The sequence below is a fragment of the Leucoraja erinacea genome, chromosome 4, assembly GCF_028641065.1.
Source record: "Leucoraja erinacea ecotype New England chromosome 4, Leri_hhj_1, whole genome shotgun sequence".
In the NCBI taxonomy this organism is placed as follows: Eukaryota; Metazoa; Chordata; class Chondrichthyes; order Rajiformes; family Rajidae; genus Leucoraja; species Leucoraja erinaceus.
The window spans coordinates 87,784,050-87,806,594 of record NC_073380.1 but is presented as its reverse complement, the minus strand read 5'-3'; the positions used below and the strand labels follow the sequence as shown (position 1 = coordinate 87,806,594).

The window sequence follows — 22,545 nt, the reverse complement described above, 5'->3', positions numbered from 1 at the left end:
CCAGATGTCGTGCTTGGTGGCTGAGCCAAACCAGACCATGATGGAGAAGGTGAGAACAGACTCTACGATGGCCGTGTAGAATTGGACCATCATTGCCTGTGGCAGATTGTGCTTCCTCAGCTGCCGCAGGAAGTACATCTTCTGTTGTGCCTTTTTGACTGTGGAGTCGATGGTGGCCCCCCACTTAAGGTCCTTGGAGATGATGGTTCCCAGGAACTTAAAAGACTCCACAGATGTGACTGCGGTGTTGTTGATGGTGAGTGGGGTGAGGGGAGGGGAAGCTCTCCTAAAGTCTGCAACCAATTCCACTGTCTTAAGGCTGTCTTTCAGTGTGTTGTATAGCATTAAAGATGCTACATATAGGCAAGTTTTTGTTGCATGTTTTCCCTTGCGAGGAGTGCATGCAGATTCGGTTCGCTAACTCCTGAGTATAATACTCTGAAGCTCTCTCAGGTTACAGGGAAAGACCAGGGGGTTGGAGATTGCACAGATGGTGTCCGTCTTAGACTCAATGAACAGAATGGCCTCCTGTGCCATAATAATTGTATGAATCAAAGACCAGAGAAAAAACACACAAAGATCCAGTAGGCCAGATTTTGGAAAAGAGATATGGAGCACCTTTAATTAGATTTGTCCATCATATTTAGGTTTTGGAATCCTTTTCCCAAGTTGCTGGAAGAACAAGCCAAGTTGGTATTTCAACAATCTGTTTTCTCAACCAGTGAGAGTAAACAATTGAGAAATAAACAAGAACACAAGTATTAAATCAATAAAATAAATCTGGTACAGAAAGAAAAATAAGGGAAGGAAAGAAAAATGTGGACTGTCAGAAGAAACAGGTGGGAGACAAATGGAAAAATATGTTAAGTATTAACAAATGTTCAAATTTTCAAAATATCTAACAACAATTCAACTCTGTTAGAATGTGACTCCATTTGTGTAATTATTTATATCCCATGGTTCAGAGGTTTTAATTAATCTTCACTAACAACATTAATGTTGTCACGAGGGAATACAATGAACTTCAGACTGGAAACTTGAGCAACACACAGTGGTGGAGTAACACAATGGGCAAGGCAGCATCAGTGGAGGGAATGGATAGGTGATGTTTCGGGCAAGGACCTGTCTTCACACAATGTTAATATCAAATTTTCTCCAGTACCTTTATGAGCCATTAATATCTAAATACAATTTAACTTCATGGAAATTGAGGACCAGTAAGTTCTGGTCCATTTGCAAAGCTGAAAGTGAACTAATGCAAATAGTCCTGTAACTCAAGTTAACGTGAACACACAGAGAATCATTTTCTCACCATATATTAGCAATGGCTTACAATGTTCACATGATGGTGTATTTTCAGAGGCTTCTGTATTTCTGCTATAATCTGCTATATTTCTGCTATAATCTGTATTTACAAAGTTACATTATAAATGAGAAATATCATGCAAAGATAGAAATTGCAACCAGTAACCCTCCAATCAATATATGTTTCGTTGCACATAGTACAAAAAATACAAAGATACCGGCTTGACCTTCTAATATAGGTGGTGAGACTATATTCTAGATCAGATAACACAAGCAATCTAATGATATTCTCTTCATAGAAACATAGAAACATAGAAAATAGGTGCAGGAGTAGGCCATTCGGCCCTTCGAGCCTGCACCGCCATTCAATATGATCATGGCTGATCATCCAACTCAGTATCCTGTACCTGCCTTCTCTCCATACCCGCTGATCCCTTTAGCCACAAGGGCCACATCTAACTCCCTCTTAAATATAGCCAATGAACTGGCCTCAACTACCTTCAGTGGCAGAGAATTCCAGAGATTCACCACTCTCTGTGTGAAAAATGTTTTTTCTCATCTCGGTCCTAAAAGATTTCCCCCTTATCCTTTAGCTGTGACATCTTGTTCTGGACTCCCCCAACATCGGGAACAATCTTCCTGCATTGTGGGAAAGCAACTAACCTTAAGGCAGGTACGGGATACTGAGTTGGATGATCAGCCATGATCATATTGAATGGCGGTGCAGGCTCGAAGGGCCGAATGGCCTACTCCTGCACCTAATTTCCATGTTTCTATGTTTCTATGTTTAACCTTATTGGAAATTGGTTCTCTCTAGTTGGAAGCCAAGCACAATAAAACTATGCTTTTTAAAACAATATTGCATGGACAAATTCAACTTAAAAATGACAAACCCAGGATGAACTTAATCCAGGCCTAAGACCTAATGTATAATTTCTAAAACTGGTAATTAAATCTCCTTTGTCAGTCTCAAAGAGAATGCTTTACATGCTTGTCATACTGGAAATCTGCCGAATCGCATTAATGATGATAAAGCAACAATTAAACACTCCTGTCATAACGCAAGGGTGTGCTTCACTGACGCCAGTGAAATAGTGAATTTCAAACACTCGATGGTGCGTTGTTCTGACCTATTTCACCATAAATCATTGGCCCTAGATATGTGACTCTCGACTCGTTGAGCCACTGAAGAGGGGGCAATGCTGTGTTCCAGGGATGTATTTAAGGGAGAGCTAAATATGTGAGGGGTAAATGAAGAGAAAAGTATGTTAACTGGGTGAGAAGTAGTGGAAAAGAGAAACAGGAACCCAAGGCAGAGATTTGCCTTCCACTTAAACGGGAAAAGTCTGTGCATCTCCGGACAATACACCAGCAACTGCAAGTTAGCTGGTGTACATTTTAAACTGGTACCTTTTTCAAAAAGTACTGAAATAGTCTGAAGAAGGGTTTCGGCCCGAAACATTACCCATTTCCTTCGCTCCATAGATGCTGCTGCACCCGCTGAGTTTCTCCAGCATTTTTGTGTACCTTCGATTTTCCAGCATCTGCAGTTCCTTCTTGAACACCTTTTTCAAATAACTAGTTTACTGACAAATTAAACCGGAAATTGGAGGAACAGCACCTCATATTCCGTTTGGGGAGTCTGCATCCTGGGGGCATGAACATCGAATTCTCCCAATTTTGTTAGTCCTTGCTGTCTCCTCCCCTTCCTCAGTCCCCCTGCTGTCTCCTCCCATCCCCCAGCCTTTGGGCTCCTCCTCCTTTTTCCTTTCTTGTCCCCGCCCCCGATCAGTCTGAAGAAGGGTTTCGGCCCAAAACGTTGCCTATTTCCTTCGCTCCATAGATGCTGCTGCACCCGCTGAGTTTCTCCAGCTTTTTTTGTGTACCTACTGACAAATGAAGCTACTTTAGTTTTGGATACAGAAACATAATTGCGACTGCAACCATACCAACAACTTCCCTTTGTATAGTAGCATTAATGTAGCAAAAATATTCATAAGTGATAGGAGTAGAATTAGGCCATTGGGCCCATCAAGCCTACTCCGCCATTCAATCATGGTTGAACTATCTTTCCCTCCTAACCCCATTCTCCTGCCTTCACCCACTACCTCTGTACTAATCAAAAAAAAAAATCTATCTCTGCCTTAAAAATATCCTGACTAAAGAAATTTCTCCTCATCTCCTTCCTAAAAGAACGTCCTTTAATTCTGAGGCTATAACCTCTAGTCCTAGACTCACCCACTAGTGGAAACATCCTCTCCACATCCACTCTATCCAAGCCTTTCATTATTCTGCATGTTTCACTGAGGTCTCCCCTCATTCTTCTAAACTCCAGCAAGTACAGGCCCAGTGCCGACAAACACTCATCATAGGTTAACCTACTCATTCCTGGGAACATTCTTGTTTGCGTGTTTGTGCGCATATATCTGCCTTCACCACCACCCACTTAAATCTATGTCCTCTAGTCCTCGATTCACCTACTCTGGGCAAGAGACTCTGTGCATCTACCCAATCTATTCCTCTCATGATTTTATTTTAGAATTAGAATTAGAATTAGATCCTTTATTTGTCATTCAGACCTTACGGTCTGAACAAAATGTCGTTACCTGCAGCCATACATACAATAATAAACAACAGAACAGACAGTAAACAAAAATTAACATCCACCACAGTGAGTCCACCAAGCACCTCCTCACTGTGATGGAGGCAAAAAAATCTTAGGGTTACTGTCTCTTCCCTCCTCTTCTCCCTCTGTGCTGAGGCGATACCCCACCGGGCGATGGTAAGTCAGTCCCGCGGCTCACCGAGCTCCGCGAACGGGCCGGTTCAAACTCCGCAGCCTGGGGGTGGTCGAAGCTGCCGCCCTCCAGTCCAGCGGACACAGCTATTGACGATGTCATCCACTGGCCCGCGGCCGAACCCCGGACTCAGGCCGCCGCCTCCAGAACGCCGTCTCAGCCACCGAAGCACCGTTCCAGCCCCGAGCCGGGTCGCCCTCACGTGATATACACCTCTATAAGATCAAAAGATGATGAAATGGAAATGCTACCAGAAACCTGCCTCAGAGTCATATGTGGCACCAAAGTTGTGAATGGTCCAGGTCAGTTTTAGACAGTTATCAGGATAAATATCAGAATGATTACTGCACAGAACGCTATGTACCCCATTAGTTCTGTACTGGCTCTATGGAGATTCCATGAACTTAGTCCCACTCTACCAAAACTGCGTAAATTATTTATCTTTCAGATACTTAACCAGCTCCCTTTTGAACACCGCAACTGAATCTGTCCCCAGCTGTGCGTTCCAGACCTCAACCTCACAATCCCCCAAATGTTTCCTTTCAATCAGACTCATTCTATGTCTCCTGGTACTTGACCTCACTGCAATTGGAGGAGTTGGTGAAGCATAGTGTTTGCAGCTTGGAAATGGAGTTGTGATGGGAAGTGACGAGAGTGGCTGTGGTTTCCCCCATTCGCTGTTTGAAAAACATATCTGTTTTATCTAGCAACGATGTCGGACATGCTGACTTCCAGTTTAGTAAAGGTGGAGGGGTGGGGAGGTGATAATAAGGTAAAATGTTATGGATAAACCGATAATGCATTCAGCGCTAACATGGTCGGCGGCAGGAGACGACTCCGGGCAGTGGCGGACTGGGTCTAAAAATATTGGTTGCCAGGAGACAAAGGGGGCCCATTTCATCATTGGCCCACTTGGTATGGGGGGCCCACTTCATCAGGGGCACACTTGCCATCGTGCAAGCTGACACCCTGGCCAGTCCGCCACCGACTCCGGGACCCAAAGATGGCCCGATGAGGAGAAGAGGGACTTCAGTTTGCAGGAACTGCTCCAGTACATCAAGTGTGTGGACCGACTGGATTTTGGACTTTGAATAATGATGCGAAATGTGTAATATTTGTAAAGGTTTTTCACTGTGCAGGTGCATATGTGTAAAATAAAGCACTATTGAATCAGTGATTGAACATTTCTGATAAAGTGTTTTCAACCCAAAGCATTAACTCTGTTTCTTTCTCCACAGATGCTACCCGAACTGCTGAATATTCCCAGCATTTGCACTTTTTATTTCAGATTTTGGGCAACTTTTCAGAAAAGTTTTGCTGAGGTTGTCCAACGTCCTGTTCACATACTGTTTGTAGTTCTTAGTCTGGTTCTGCATTCTGCACCTTGTGAAGGATGTATTATCCTTCAGTGTATGTGTAGTGCAAACTCAGCACAAGGATATCAGGTATGAAAGGGTTAAATTGTGAAGGGCGGATGCTCAGACTCAGCTTTAGTCATCCCAGTAGAAACATGGATAAGGGGAATTTTAAATGTGGCGAATGCACGATTTGACAGCAAAATTAGTTCCTTGGGTGGGGAAGAGAGATGAAAGTGGAATAGAATGAACATCTCTGAGAATCATCATAGATGAGATGGGCCCAATGCCCTTCTTGATGTCTATGAAACATAGAACATGGAAGGGTACAGCACAGGAATAGGCCTTTCAGTACACAGTATTTGCGCTGAATAGGATGCCAAGACCATCGGTGGTGCAGTGGTAGAGTTACTGCCTTACAGTGCTTACAATGCTGGAGACCCGGGTTCGATCCCGCCTAGAGGGTGCGGTGTGTACATAGTTTGTATGCTCTCCCTGTGACCTGCATGGGTTTTCGCTGAGAGCTTCTAATTCCTCCCACATTCCAAAGACGTACAGGTTTGTAGGTTAATTTTCTTGGTTTAAAAATGTAAAATGCCCCTATTGTGTGTAGGGCAGTGTTAATGTGCAGGGATCGCTGGTCAGCGTGGACTCGGTGACTGCTTCCACGCTATATCTCTAAACTAAAAAACTAAGCCAACTCTTAGCTACCTTCACATATTCCATATCCCTCCATTCCCTATCATGTATCTATCAAAAGTTTCTTAAATGCTGCAATCACATCTGCCTGAAGAAGGGTTTCGGCCCGAAACGTCGCCTATTTCCTTCGCTCCATAGATGCTGCTGCACCCGCTGAGTTTCTCCAGCATTTTTGTGTACCTTCGATCTTCCAGCATCTGCAGTTCCTTCTTGAACACTGCCTCTAACCCCAGCCCTGGCAGCTAATTCCTGGCACTCACCACCCTGTGTAAAAAACATTCCCAGCACGTCTCCTTTAAAATTGCCTCTCTCACTTAGCAGCTATGCCTCCTTACATTCAATATTTCCATCCTGGGAAAAGGTTTCTGACTGTCTACCTTATTGATGTCTCTCATCATGTTATATATTTCTATCAGGTCTTCCCTAAACCTCTAGTGTTCCAGAGAAAACAATAAATACAGATGCAATGAGGGGCACAAAGTGATGTGGAAATCTCTTTACTTTACCCGTGTTTTCTCTCTCGTCTTATATTATGCAATAAACCACATCCTTTCAAGTGATAAGGGAAATATTCCACGCCTTTTCCAGTCCAAGAATGCATTGCAGAACAGTAATATCATAAATACCACACCCCCTACCCTTTGAGGCGGCACAGCAGTGTAGAATCTCTGCTGCTTCACAGCGCTAGAGACTCGAGTTCGAACCTGACTAAGGGCGCTCTCTGTACGGAGTTTGTACGTTTTCCCTGTGACCGCGTGGGTTTTTTTCACGGGTGTTCCGGTTTCCTCACATGTTCCAACGTACAGTTTTGTAGATTAATTGACCTGTGTTAAATTGTACAAATTGTCTCATGTGTGCAGGATAGTGTTAGTGTAAGGGTTCCACGCTGTTCCAAGCCTGCAGTTTAAAGCGTGAGGCTGGTCGTTTTTGAGAGACCCAACTTTATTTTTTTTGAAAAGGTGCATTTCTGTTACACTTTACACAACGTCGAAGCTTTACAGCCAATAAACAACTTTCAAAGCATCCTGAACTTGCAACGATTTTGTGCAAAACATGGTCCCACAAACAGCAATCTGATAAATGACAATAAATGCTTTGCTTTCACATTAGGGATCATTACGAAAGCCAAGTCCAGCATTGCTCCAAGTCCAAGTCCAAGTCAAGTTTATTCATCACATACACAAACGAGATGTGCAGTGAAATGAAAAGTGGCAATGCTAGCGGACTTTGTGCAAAATGACAAACAAACAAACAAACTACAAACAGAATCACATATTCTTTTACATATTAAATAATGTGGGCGGAAGGAAAAAGGTTCAGTAAAGTTAGTCCCTGGTGAGATAGGAGTTTACAGTCCGAATGGCCTCAGGGAAGAAACTCCTTCTCAACCTCTGCTCGGAGTATTAAGAAGAAGTGTGTCCTCGGAACCTCTTACAAGTTGGTCGCTGCCTGCATGCTTGCTTGCTTGCTTTGGAATCAGCCCTGCAACCGAATCGGCCCAGGTTGTTCCTGGCTGTTTACCATTGCTGATTGGCTGCAGTTCATCGATAGTCCATCCCCACCCAGCACAGTACCTTGACAAGAGAGAAAGAGAGAAAAAAGCAGGAAGCAGTGCCGCTTTGGAGATATAAATGAGGCTCGCCTGTGCGCCGCAACTGTTCGCTTACACCGCTAACCACGCTTAACGGAGGGCATACCCGGTGAAGTGCAAAGGGATATTTTATGCATCGAGCTTGGGAGAGTGTGGTACGTGTAAGGACGCGCGGTTAACCTCCTTAATCAGGGTGGGATTTATCCTGGGAGAGCTGCTTTTATTTTCGGTGGAGGCTGTGTGGTGCAGCTCTGGACATTACTGGGCTGCTGGTGTGTGTATATTTATTGTGTGTGTGTGTATATGTATGCATTTATTTGCGTGTGTGCGCACGCATATATATATATATATATATATATATGTGTGTGTGTGTGTGAGAGAGAGTGCTATTTGCGTGTATTGTGTAGCAGGGTATTGTGCAATGTATTACAAGCAGCCACCTACACACTCAATAACACACACTTAGCGTCCCCGCTGTGCCGAAGACCGAGGGAACAATGGTCTTCCAGTGAATCCCATTGCACGCTCTTTCCCTGAAACAGTGTCACTGCCAGCAATCGTATGTTTTATTTTCGCGTTTCTGCTTTTTTTTTTGTTCGGGCAGTTTCCGGTTAATGATATATGGCGGTTGTACAGTTTGTCTCCTTCGGCTTCTCCGCCCTGTTTACGACCTGTATGTACCTGCTGACTGCGGCTTACTGCCTTTCTCTCCCTCCCTCTACCTCCCTCTCTCTCTCCCTCTCCCCCAGCTCTGCCCCTCCCGGAATTAAGACGGGACAGGAAAGGGGAACACTTTTCACAGAGCAGTCCATCGCCGCCTCCCTGCCCTCCCCCACTGTAGCCCTGTGAACGTTTCCACCTTTGAGAAAGTCGCTGTTCAATGTGACATCCTCGCTTTCAAATCGTCTTGGTTTCCTTGTTCTGTTCCATCACTTTTCTGCATCTTTTTGCCACTCTTCCAGAGTTCGGCTTCTGCTCTCTTGGCGGGACCTTTTTTTAGCCCTTTGAAATATCTTAAAGGGAGTAGTCAGTGGTGTGATTGCTAGGGTGTGACCGAATTCTCACAGTTGAAATATTACGTGATTTGTGTGATTTATTTGTTTTGATTTCTGTTAAATTGCTGGTTTAATCTGCCACTGTAGTACAGGTCACACCTCGCTGGATTTGTCAGTGAAATTATTTCCTCTGGTGGGGAACGGAGAATAGAAATGAATATTTCTGAGAACCATAATATATTTGATGGGCCAAATGGCTGCAATTGTACCACAGGTAGCTATAATGTTTCTCGGAGCTTTGTTGATTAAAGAGCTGGTGTAGTTTGTGTTAGAAGATGGAGATTAGGGTGATATTACTTGTGGTCCTAACTGTTGGCCTTGTTTGGAAAATGTTCCCCAGCGATTTTCCCTTTCTGATATGGAGGTTCTTGTGGAACATGTCACCCACAGATTGACTACATTGATATTTATGCTTTAGCAACTTAGGATGCCACAGAGGAGCAGCGGTAGAGTTGCTGCCAGAGGCGCAGGTTTGATCCTGACTATGGTGGGTGCTTTCTGCACAGAGTTTTTATGTTCTACCTGTAATTGCGTCTGTTTTCTCTAGAGGCTCCTTCCACAGTCTAAAGACGTAGAGGTTTGTAAGTTAATTGGTTTCGGTAAAAATTGTCACTTGTGTCTAGGATAGTGCTTGTGTACAAGGTGATCGCTGGTCAGCATGGACTCGGTGGGCCAAAGGGGCTGTCTCAATGCTGTATCTCTAAACTGAAGATTGAGCCCTCCTGCTTGTGTTCAGTGGTGCTTTATTGTCACATATGCAAATGCACAGTGGATTGGCTTGCTGTTGAAGATGAAGCAGGTGACACATGTGCCATTTGCCATCATGGGGAAGGACAGACCAAACTCGGCAGTAAATCCACCCCAACCTTCCCTCATTTCTGCTTGACTACATTTCTTTCTGGTCAATGAGACAGTTCAGGTGATAATGTTCAGATCCCCCAAGGTCTTTTCTCTTCTCCCTCTAACATTCTAGCAGTAAAACCCTCCATATCTGTCCTTCTCAAATTCTGGTCTATTCTATATTTGGGATTCATTCACTCAGCCAAAGCCCCATCTAACCATCAGAAATTAGAATTCAAAGAGCTGGAGTTACCTCATTTAACTGCTTCTGACAAGCTGCCCTAAAATATCCACGTGACTGAGTGCATCAAATTTTGTTCAATTAGGCAGCCTTGGCTACTTTTACTGTGTAGAAGTATAAATGCTGCACTTTGTAAATTTGACTTTAACAGCAGAATGTTGGAACTGCTCAGAAGGTCAGGCAGTGGCTTTGATTCTCCATGGTTCATCTTTCAGGATAATTGTGTAACACAAACAATATTTTAGTGACAAAAAAGGGGAAGGAAGGGAACAAAAATAATGTATTCTGTGACTGGGTAGAGACTGAATGACACGGTGATGGTGCTAGAATTCACTGGAATTTAGGATGAGAGGAGATCTTATAATAATAATAATAATAATGATAATAAACTTTATTACGGACTCGAGTTCCAGACAAGGGGCAACATTACATTAAAAAAATGCATTGCATATTAAAAAAATATCATAAAGAACATATAAAATCTTAGTATATCACTTACAAAAGCATCATAAATTATATATTTTTTAAAAACACAATACATAAGTTAAAAATCTAGATTAAAAGAATGACCAATGTCATACAACGATACCAGTGTCTCCACAGCTGGGATCCGTAGCGTGTAGTGCTATGTTATAGAAACGTATAACATTCTTAAATGATTGGACAGGCTAGATGCAGGAAACGTGTTTCTGATGTTGGGGGAGTCCAGAACCAGGGGTCACAGTTTATGAATAAGGGGTAGGCCATTTAGAAATGAGATGAGGAAAAACTTCTTCACCCAGAGAGTTGTGAATCTGTGGAATTCTCTGCCACAGAAGGCAGTGAAGGCCAATTCACTGGATGTTTTCAAGAGCGAGGTTTAGCTCTTGGGTCTGAAGGAATCAAAGGATATTGGAAGAGCAGGAACAGGGTACTGATTTTAGATGATCAGCCATGATCTTATTGAATGGTGTTGCTGGCTCAAAGGGCCGAATGGGCTACTCCTGCTAACAGGATACCTCTGTTCATTCTGTTGCATCTCCTCACAAGGTTCACAAATGGGGGAAAATGCACTGCGAACAATTGAAAACTTATTCAATTAAAGCACTGACAAAAAAATATACAACTCCTTTTTTAAAATATTTTATTTATTAGATGTAAGTACAATACAGTGGTACATTTTTACAGGTTCCCAAAATTATGTTAACATAATACATTCTCTGTACAACTGCCTCCTTTTTGTTTTAAAGAGAGAAATAAGAAAGAAAGAGATAGCAAAGGATAGAGGAGAGTCTTGTGTGTGTGTGTGTGAATAAAAAGAGAGAATAAGAGATAGTGAGGAAAAGAAATAAACAAGAAAAGAAAGCAGGAGGGAGATTATCAAATCGCCGCTAGGAGATTTTTTATATTCTTGATCATCTTTCACCCATACGTGAAACTTTTAACTTTTAATAATACACCTCCTTTAAAATCAATTAATTACAATTAAACTGGCTGAATCAAATCAAATACAAGCAGCAGTGTCTTCGACATTGCATTGGGGCTGCTGTACTTGTGCCAGGTGTAGCGTGCAGCCTCTGAGAGTTGGGCTATTTGCGTTACTCTGCGGGATGTTTCCTTGTGGAAATGAGTGCCAGGGAAGATGCTGCTAGGTTGCACTTTTGAAGTTCCACAGAGATATGGATGAGTCTTTTCAGAAGCCCTGGTACTCTGCCCTCTTGTAAAATATGTTGCACTACAAAACAAAAGTTGGTGTTCTCTTCTGATTTACTATCCACATAGTGGTAGTTATGGATGTACATTTATGCCTGATTTTTAGATATATGCACCAGATTAAAATAATACAGATTGAAGTATTGCATATATAATTTGCAGATGATAAAGGCACCATCTTGTGACAGAAATCAACATTTATTCCAGATTATTTTTATAGTTGGCTAGAAGTATCCACTGCAGTCTCATTAGAAAAAAAAATGTAAAATACTTTATGAGTATAAATGAGTACAATAACTTGTTTTCTTCACCCTGCTATAAGAAGGCTGGCTCTACAGTGGAAAGAGTGCAGAGAAGATTTACGAGAATGTTGCCGGTTCTTAAGGGGCTGAGCTATAGGGAGAGGTCGAGCAGCTAGGACTTTGAAGTGCAGGAGGCTAAGGAGTGATGTTATCGAGGTGTATCAAATCATGAGTGGAATATATAAGGTGAATGCACAGAGTCCAGGGTATGGGATTCAAAAACAAGAGGTTGTATGTTTGAGGTGAGAGGAGCCACATTAGATATGAACCTGAGTGACAACCTTTTCACTCTGAGGGTGGTGGGTATATGGAGCAAGCTGCCAGAGGAGGTAGTTGAGGCAGATCCTATAACGGCATTCAAAAGACACAAACATGTACATGGATAGGAAAGGTTTCAAGAGAAATGGGCCAAATGCAGGCAATTGGGATCAGCTTAGATGGGGCCCCTTGGTTGGTTTGGCCGAGTTGGGCCGAAGGGCTAGTTTCTGTGCTGTACGATGCTATAACAGAGCTATTGAAATACTGAATCAAACATCCATGTTTACAGCAGGAGTTTCCTACGCTGTGTTGTAGATGGGATATTACTTTTTGCCATTGTCCTCTTAAAGTTGTAAAAATGTTAACTATTTCTTTAACTGGTTTTTCACCAGCTCTGTTGTTTTAGGTAATACCAATAATTTCCACTCTCCAGCTGCAAGCTTTAAAGATGTTATCTTCCTGCCTGCATGGACTCTGCTGAGACATGCCAGATTAAACCCTTCCTATTCAAGTATGGTGATAAACCATTTTCTGCTTTTCTTTAATGAATCATGCGCATTGCGCAATTACTGACGTAAATCAGATTTATGGTACAGGAGTAAGCTATTTGGTCTATGCCATCTGTGCTGGTTGAAGGAGCTTCCCAGTCTATGACAGAGGAATTTCATTAAGCAGTGGGGTATAATACCTGGAATTGTCTACCTCCATGTATGGACATTTGAAGCAAATTCAAAATTGAGTTTGTTAGATATTTAATGTTAAGGAAATTGTGGTATAAGTCAAGTCAAGTTTATTCGTCACATACACATACGAGATGTGCAGTGAAATGAAAAGTGGCAATGCTCGCGGACTTTGTGCAAAAAGACAAACAAACAAACAACCAAACAAACTACAAACTTAATGGAACAGAATCACATATTCTTTTATATATTAAATATTGTGGGCGGAAGGAAAAAGGGAAAAAAACAGCAATTTTTAAAAAAAGCAGTAGAGTGGTTCAGTAAAGTTAGTCCCTGGTGAGAGAGGAGTTTATAGTCCTAATGGCCTCTGGGAAGAAACTCCTTCACAGTTCTCACAGCATGGCAACGGAGGCGTTTGCCTGACCGTAGCAGCTGGAACAGTCCATTGCAGGGGTGGAAGGGGTCTCCCATGATCTTATTGGCTCTGGAGTTGCACCTCCTGATGTATAGTTCCTGCAGGGGGGTGAGTGAAGTTCCCGTAGTGCGTTCGGCCGAACGCACTACTCTCTGCAGAGCCTTCTTGTCCTGGGCAGAGCAATTCCCAAACCAGATGGTAATGTTCCCGGACAAGATGCTTTCCACAGCCGCTGAGTAGAAGCACTGGAGGATCCTCGGACACATTTCCTCAATTGCCTGAGGTGGTAAAGGCGCTGCCTTGCCTTACTCACCAGTGCTGAGGCGTGTGATGCCCATGTAATATCCTCGGAGATGCGGACTCCCAGATATTTAAAACCGTTCACCCTATCCACAGTATCCCCATTTATCCTCAATGGAGTGTACGTCCTCGGATGATGTGCCCTCCTAAAGTCCATGATCAGCTCCTTTGTTTTTTTGATGTTCAAGAGGAGGCTGTTGTCCTGACACCAGAGTGCTAGATCAGCCACCTCCTCCCGGTAGGCCTTCTCATCATTGTCTGAGATCAGGCCCACCACCACAGTGTCATCAGCAAACTTGATTATTGAGTTGGAGCTGAACCTAGCCACACAATCATGTGTGTACAGGGAGTACAATAGGGGGCTGAGGACGCAACTCTGGGGCGATCCTGTGCTCAGGGTGAGGGACTCCGATGTATTCCCTCCCATCTTGACTACCTGGGGCCTGGCGGTGAGAAAGTCCAGGACCCAGGCACACAGGGGGGGTGTTGAGCCCTAATTCCAGTAGCTTCCCGGCCAGTCTGGTGGGGACTATCGTGTTGAAGGCTGAACTGTAGTCTATGAACAGCATCCTCACGTAGCCCCCCCTTCTGGCTGTCAAGATAAGAGAGAGCGGTGTGCAAAACCTGGGAGACCGCATCGTCCGTGGATCTGTTCGGACGGTATGCGAATTGTAACGGGTCCATGTTGCGAGGGAGGAAGGCGCAGATGTGTTTCTTCACCAGCCTCTCGAAGCATTTCATGACTACCGAGGTAAGGGCCACTGGACAGTAGTCATTCAGACAGGCTGGGGAGGCATTTTTAGGTACCGGTACAATGATGGATTTTTTGAAGCAGGCAGGGACCACGGACTTGTCCAGGGAGAGTGAGCACCGGAGCTAGCTAAGCTGTTCAATTAAGAAAATTGATCCGGCAGAAGATCAGCAAACTCAAGAGAAAATGTTGTTCTGCTCCCATTTCTTACATTATCACATATTTTAGAAACATCCACAAGAGAACCTACCCTAACTTTCTTTCCTATCATATGTCTTGATCTGTCATGTTATTCCTTGCATTGATTGTATTATGTTGCTGAATTTCTAACCAAAAAATGCACGCTTCCTGATCCCCGCATTTAACCATGTTAAGTTATTACCCTGTTTTGAATTAAGGAAGTGTTACTAGTCTTGTCAACATCTACTACACCTCTGACGGGTCATTGGGTTAAGGTGAGAGGGGAAGCATTTAAATAGGAACTTGAAGGGCAACTTGTTCTCACAATTAATGTATTGAATGAAGAAACAATTTTGGATATTGAGCAAAACACAAAGTGTTGGAGTAACACAGCAGGTCGGACTGAAGATCCAAAATGTCACCTATTCATTCCCTCCGAAGGTGCTGCTTGACCCGCTGACTTCAGCATTTTGTGTTTTACTCATATACGAACCGAGCTGCCTGAGGAAATGGTTAAGGCAGGTACAATAACATTGTTTAAAACATTTGAACAAATACATGAATAGGAAAAGTTTAGAGGGAATTCGGTCAAAACTGGACAAAAGATGGGCATCTTCGTCAGTATGGTCGAGTTGGGTCGAAGGACGTGTTTCAATGCTGTATTGACTAAGGTTATTATCTATTGCATGTCAATGAATCTTTGTGAAGTGTAATATGTTAAATACTTCTACCTTTCTATTGTTGATGCTACACTTACAAATATTGTAGTTGCAGCATCATCATAATTACGATAAGTCTGTTGTATTTATTGACATACAATTATTAAGAATATCCTTTCGTTTGTATTTCTATATTTCTAGGGACCTATCGGAAGCATTTGCTTTGGTCTTTCAAGAGGCTCCCTTCTCAGAATTGTTGCTACAAGAATGCGTGTCTCCGTCTTCCTTGGAACAGCATAATCGTCAACACACTGAGAGGTATGCCTCAGATCTGTGATTAGTTCCCATTCCACCTTGTCTTTCATTGCATCCATCTGCCCTTTACTATTCTACCCACTACTATCCACAGTTCAGACATTTTCCGCTTGTTGGCATTCGCAGAGTTTAGTTTAGTTTGGCTTTTCACTGAACATCGGTAGATGTGACATTAAACTAAACAGAATAAATAACCTTATCTGTCTCGTGCATCCCTCATGCATCCCTCATCACAATTTCGGCACTGAGAATTGTAAACGCACCAATTGATTGAAATGTAAAGCAGAATTACTTGAATTTCCATATCTTTTTCCATCATTTGAGCAGTTTGAGGGGGCAAGGGGAGGGTAGATGGGGAGTTGGTGGTGGGTGATTCCAGAATTACTTCCAGTCTGAAGTATTTTTGAAGTTTGGTGGCTGTTGTAATATAGGACACGTGCTGTCAATACTGTACATGATAACCTTCCACTAACATGGTAGGCTTTGAGTTGATGTATCATTATGCTGAAATTCATGTGGTGTCAACAACAAATCTAAGTGTCTTTCCAAATACTCCTTCATTGTGTGTCACGGATTCCCAGGAGCTAGTGGAATATAGTTGGGGTTTTTTTTTTTGCTCCAAGGAGGTTTTGACCACACTTGCATTATTTCCTCTGTTGCCCCAGTAAGCTCTTTGTGACACTTGAAATAGATTATTTTGGGTATAGTTATTGGTCTTGCCAACAGCACAGCCTCGTGATTGGGACTAACTGAGTGTAATTAGTCTTTGGTCATATTAGCTTATATCTTTGAGGTGCTCCCTGAATAAAGTCTGAGATGGAGGGGGTTAATTTAGCCTAGGATTGGTTACTGATCTTCACACACTACATCAGGCAGCCTAAGGCTGCATTGAAGCACTGAATGGGATGGTGTGTTTCTTTAACGGCAAAGACAGACATTAATGATCTGGTATTTTTTCTGGGACTCACAATGGACCTTTATAGTCAAAAATAGTGTTGAAGAATGTGAGAAGATTACTTGGTGGTATAAAGCCCATTTCTTCACACACTTCATTCAATGATTTGATGATGACTTGAAGATTGTCCTCTGTAGTTGAAACTACATGTTGCAGCTCATTGAGTGAAGTTGGAGAGAACTTTGGTCTGGAGTTGACATGACAAGGTTGAAGAGATCCCTGCGTCCTGTATATTAGGTCCACTCCAGCAGGAAGCGTGTTGGATGTGAGGTGTAGCATTGTGATGAGAAAGATTGAGATAAGTGTTGGCCGATGACATTGGCTTGCTTGATCTCACTCTGCAATAAGATTGAAAATGCTCTGGGGCCCATTGGCTAAAACCATGGATTGTACATGTAGCCCATTTTCTGTGGGTAGCCAATCTTGAGAAGGGTGCCCCACAGTTCCTCCCCATTGATGACCAGAGTCATTGTGCCTTGATAGTCGACTGTACAACACCCATACAGCATTTTGGGGAGTCGCTCTTCACTGTGAAACGCAGCTCAGATGATTTTTCCCTGTGACAGACTGCAGGGAGGCCATTCCTTCAATTACCACATTGGTGGGTGTCTCCATGACTTTTGCAATGAGCGATAAATATCAGTTGGGCATTAGGGAAATAGTCTGTTTTTTTTAAATGATACTGTTGCAACTATTTCCACTGCATGTAGGGCAAGTGTTAATGTTTTCTCTGAAAGATAATGATCGTAGACAGTGCAACATCCCCTTGGTCTGCAGATATCACTGGTGCCCACTGTGGCCACCGCATCAAGAAGAATTAGCCACTGGTCAAGTGGCTTGTTGTCTGTCCATCGCCCTCTTCCACTGAGGTCTCGAAGTGTATACAACATAGCAATCGGCGTAGACAAGCATGTTCTCATTGTGCCTGGCTGTGCTGTAGCAAAATGTATTTTTAAAATATTGACAGCATGCAATGAAAAGTTACTTCCTTCCAGTTTGAAATCTGCTTTACTTTATTGGGGTCTGTGGTGGTTCTGTATCAAAAATAGTGAAAGTTGAAACGCTGCACTGCAGTGTGTGTGCCTCTGGTGCAGGAGTTGTAGATGACTGTGTCCAATGAAAACTCGCACAGTTCCTGCTGAGCGTGACTGAGAGGTGCACTCCTTAATAATCAAACCAGCTGCATGCCTGTAGTCACTCTGCCTCTGCGATCTAGATGTTATCTGCTGTCTTGTATGGGCAAGTCGGTGTTCACCTGGAAGATTAACACCGTTGGAAACTCGAGTACTCTGCCTCCTGGGTTATAACTGGTAAGGAGGAGTGGGAGGTATGGAATGGAAATGGGAACTAAACGCACTGAGGGGAGGCACAAGGCATGTCTGAATTATCAGGACAAGAGTCCACGTGAAAATTGCATTTGTTTTTAATAGTTTTAAGTACTTCCAACACAGATTTTGTTTTTAAATGTTCATCAACCGTTTGTCCTTGCATCATTACTCAAAGCTGTAAAATTTATTGTGCGCAAATGTTGCGTAAAATGTTTGTGAAAAATGAAAAGCTTCTATTTATATTTTGGCCAGACTCGTGCATGCATGTTTTCAATCTGTTCGGGTATCCAATTTATCACGTCATCAAAGATAGACACATAGAAACATAGAAAATAGGTGCAGGAGTAGGCCATTCGGCCCTTCGAGCCTGCACTGCCATTCAATGTGATCATGGCTGATCATCCAACTCGGTATCCTGTACCTGCCTTCTCTCCATACCCCCTGATACCTTTAGCCACAAGGGCCACATCTAACTCCCTCTTAAATATAGCACATGAACAGGCCTCAACTGCCTTCTGTGGCAGAGAATTCCACAGATTCACCACTCTCTGTGTGAAAAATGTCTTTCTCATCTCGGTCCTAAAAGATTTCCCCCTTATCCTTAAACTGTGACCCCTTGTTCTGGACTTCCCCAACATCGGGAACAATCTTCCTGCATCTAGACAGTCCAACCCCTTAAGAATTTTGTACGTTTCTATAAGATCCCCCCTCAATCTTCTAAATTTTAGCGAGTACAAGCCGAGTCTATCCAGTCTTTCTTCATATGAAAGTCCTGACATCCCAGGAATCAGTCTGGTGAACCTTCTCTGTACTCCCTCTATGGCAAGAATGTCTTTCCTCAGATTAGGAGACCAAAACTGTATGCACTACTCCAGGTGTGGTCTCATCAAGACCCTGTACAGCTGTAGTAGAACCTCCCTGCTCCTACACAATGCTTGAGTAACTCATCGGGACAGGCAGCATATCTGCAGAGAAGGAATAGGTGATGTTTCGTGTCGAGATCCATCTTCGCGCTGTCAACAGCCTTTCATGTGTCTGCAGGAATCGTTAATTCCAATGCATCAAGTAACTAAGTAATTGGACATTCTATCACTCTGGTACTGAACATGTTGCAACAGCACTTACAGTTGTAACCAAATGTATTTGGCTGATGTTTTGGTTGACCCCAAATCAAAAATGAATTTGATTCTATGGTAACCAGGGCACAAAAATCCATGCAGACTCTCCATTGGGCTTGAGGAAGTGGTGCACTAATGGAAGGGCTGCCTTTTGGATCGTGTTTGTTAAATCTTGGCCTGATAGAAACGTGTAAAATTCTGAGAGTTATAGGAGAGGATTGACGGCCAAGATCTTTATCCCAGGGTGGAGATGTCCCATACTAGACGGCATAGTTTTGTAGTCTGAGGGGGAATGTGTCAAGCCGCTGTGCAGAGCAAGTTTTTCCTTAGTTGTTGGGGCATAGAATGTGTTGGTGGAAGCAGACATGATAGTGGGGTTGAAGAGGCTTTTAGATTGGCACAGGAATACAAGATACAAGATACATTTAATTGTCATTTGGACCCCTTGAGGTCCAAACGAAATGCCGTTTCTGCAGCCATACATTACAAACACATAGACCCAAGACACAACATAATTTACATAAACATCCATCACATCGCTGTGATGGAAGGCCTAATAAACTTATCTCTCCACTGCACTCTCTCCCCCCCCCCCCCGATGTCAGAGTCAAAGTCAAAGCCCCCGGCTGGCGATGGCGATTGTCCCGCGGCCATTAAAGCCACGCCGGGTGGTGCGAGGTCGCACACCGGGTCTTGCTGTTAGAGCCCCCGGCGTGCGCTCGCAGAGTCCCGCGGCCATTCCAAGCCGCGCGGGGCAGTGATGTCAGGCCCCGCTCCAGGAGCTCTTCAACCCCGCAACTCGGGCGGGGGAAGTCGCCGTTGCGGGAGCCCTGAAAAGCGGTCTCCCTCCAGGGAGCCGCGGGCTCCCGGTGCCGCCGTCCACAGACCTGCAGTTGAAGCCTCCGACTCTCCGGTCGGGCCGCAGCAGCAGCAGCAGCAGCAGCATATGCATGGCATGAAAGGATATGGATTATTGGCAAGCAGAAGGGCCTAGTTATATTTGGAACATGTTCAGCACAGATATCTGGGACTGAAGGGCCTGTTCCTGTGAAGTATTGTTCTATGTTATCTCATTATTGTGTGAGGGAGTTTGTTGTAATGATCACACTTTTATCTTAAAAACTCTTTGGCAGACTTGAATTGCTCGAGATCAAGAAATGTAGAAGTTCAAACCTTCCTTCCAATGCTCATCCCTCTTTAATAGCCAATAACTGGTTGGCTACTCTGATTCCAATATCTGTTGGGCCGTTGCCTAGAACAGGCTAAATGCTTGCGTAGAGAAAGGCAAGATATTTTTCTTTGCACAATGCTGATCGGGGTCTGTCGTGAACTGCACTTTTGATATGGCATTCAGTTTGCAGTTTTGACCTCCGATCAGCAAAGTCATGCTGACTCTGCACATTACCTCCTGTGCACCGACATAACCTGACCTACTGCGATTTGGTCAGCATCTGTTTGGCAGCAGCTTGCGCAGTGATCTCCATCACATGCAGTCGAAAATAGAACCCGGTCACCTAAAGCGTAGCCGCACGCCTGTGGGGTTTTGGTTGTAAACTGTTTAATTGTGGTATGAAAGGTGGAGCAGTATATTGATTATTTTTTTGTGCACAATTGTCCACATACCCCCTCAAGCCTGTTAATTGTGTTAGATTTTATAATTTAGTTTTTGCTAGCCTTTCTGATCATCCCTGGATTACTTTTGTAGCTATGTCTTCAGTTGGCTTGAGACTAACCTGGAATTCTCTGCCTACATCCTTTCCTTTTTATTTTTAAGATCCTTGAAGCTGGTTTTACTCGAGATGGGTTTCTCAAATCTGAGTTGCCTCTGCCGCTTGCTTTAGATCTGAAGCTGACTGGTTCCGATTGATCACTAACTCCAAACGGTGTTAGTGATCAATCTGCGATTTTCAGGCGAATGCCGGTGACTGCCATAGTCGTAGCAGGTTGCCAAAAAACTGGTGACTGGACAATGGAATTCACTGAAGTCGGCACCGGCGACAACCGTGTTAACCTGGCGCCAAGCCGCGTTAACCCGACGCCAACCCGCATTAACCCGACGACAAGCCGCGATAGCATCTATGTCAAGCTACTCTCATTGGCATCAAACCCTCGGTCGCCACTGTCGCTGAAAAATTTTCAACATGTTGAAAATCCAATGGCAACCAGAAAGACTCTTTGGGCAACTGAGGAGACTTCTCATGACCATACAGGCGACACGCAGCGACCATGTGGTGACAGCCTAGTCACCTGTGGTCGCCTGAAAAATCGCCTAAGTGGGACAGGCCTGTAAGGAAGATGGGGTGGGATAGTCCATTTTGCAGCCACATGAGATCTCCAAGCTCGTGCTCATAGAGCATGGAACAGTACTTCACAGGAACAGGCCTGTCGCCCTACAATGTTCTCTGTGAATATGATGCCATGTAACATTGATCTCTGCCTGCACGCTATTCATATCCCTCCATTCCCTGCATATGCACTGCCTTCCGAATGTTACTATCATATATGCCTCCACCACTACCTCTGACAGCACTTTCCAAGCACACATGACTACTTTAAATTTTGCTCCTCCTTAGAATTATGCCCTCTCGTCTTTTGATATTTTTTCCCTGGGAAAAGACTCTGACTGTCTACCCTATCTATGCCTCTCATTTTACATACTTCTAGCAGGTCTCCAACCCACATTTGTTCAACCTCTCCTTATAGTTAACATGTTCTAATCCAGAAACCATTCGTGTAAACCTCTTTACATAATACACAACTTTGAATGCAAAAGACCCTCTTTTTGGTGCACAATGAAGCAAATAAGTTATGCATTGCAATGTCATCATTAGTAGAGGGAGGGAAATTGAGGATTGCAGGATGCTGGCAGTGAGCACAATGATCTGTAGCTTATCAGTCAGGAGGGTGTTAGAGATGAGGTATGCTCGCAGGTGGAGTTGGTTACCCTCAGAATTTCATGTAACATTACAGAATGCAAAGGCAAAGTGCTTTCCATTCACCCATTCAAAATTATATATATTTTATTGTTGCATTGCCATTTAAAAACACATAAGCGCATCTCCAGTCCCGTCCCCACCACCCCCGTACTTTCAGTCTGAAGTAACGTTCCAAACCAAAACAGTACCCATCCTTTTTCTTGAGAGATGCTGCCTGACCTGCTTTGTTACTCCAGCTCTTTGTGTCTATCTTCGGTATAAAAACCAGCATCTGCAGTTCCTTCCAACACGTGACTGCATTTTAGTTGTTCATAATCTCCTATTTGTTTATTTGTTTCTAATGTACATTTATACCCAAGTAATTCTGCAGACAGGGAGGTGATTTCTTTTGGTTGTTGTCACTAGATTAAGCTAGCTAAGAGTCCAAAATGTAACATTAAATATTCTATATTTAGCATTTTGGAAGATTGTTTTTGCATTATGTTATTATTGCTAGACTAGTACAATGAATTAAAGCCGATATGATGTATTGATCAATGTTTCAAATATAATATCTTGACAGCTGATTCTGGACATTTTAAGTCAGCCCCTGGTTTATTGTCTGCCCCATACCCTCGATTTACACAATCCTAAAAATCCAGAATGATTAAGCTTTAAATCCTCAAATGATATATTTTTTTGTAAAAAATCCTTTTTTTTTTTCACCCGCCTCAGTTTGGTTAAAAATGTCTATTAATTTAGACAGGGATTACTAACTCTTTATATTTTCACT

At 43.3% G+C, this 22,545-nt stretch overlaps 1 protein-coding gene across 3 annotated transcripts in view; it reads left to right on the top strand.

Annotated features, from left to right (window-relative positions):
• Positions 1 to 7,752: 7,752 nt before the first annotated feature.
• Positions 7,753 to 22,545, top strand: part of mbpa (myelin basic protein a) — a 156,306-nt gene continuing 141,513 nt past the window's right edge. The window contains exons 1-2 of one of the 3 annotated variants that reach the window (XM_055634755.1): positions 7,753 to 7,903; positions 15,323 to 15,439. The gene's annotated coding sequence lies outside the window, so the exon portion shown is untranslated. The remainder of the gene's footprint in view (positions 7,904 to 15,322; positions 15,440 to 22,545) is intronic. The other 2 variants (XM_055634757.1, XM_055634756.1) reach the window with 2 other exon arrangements.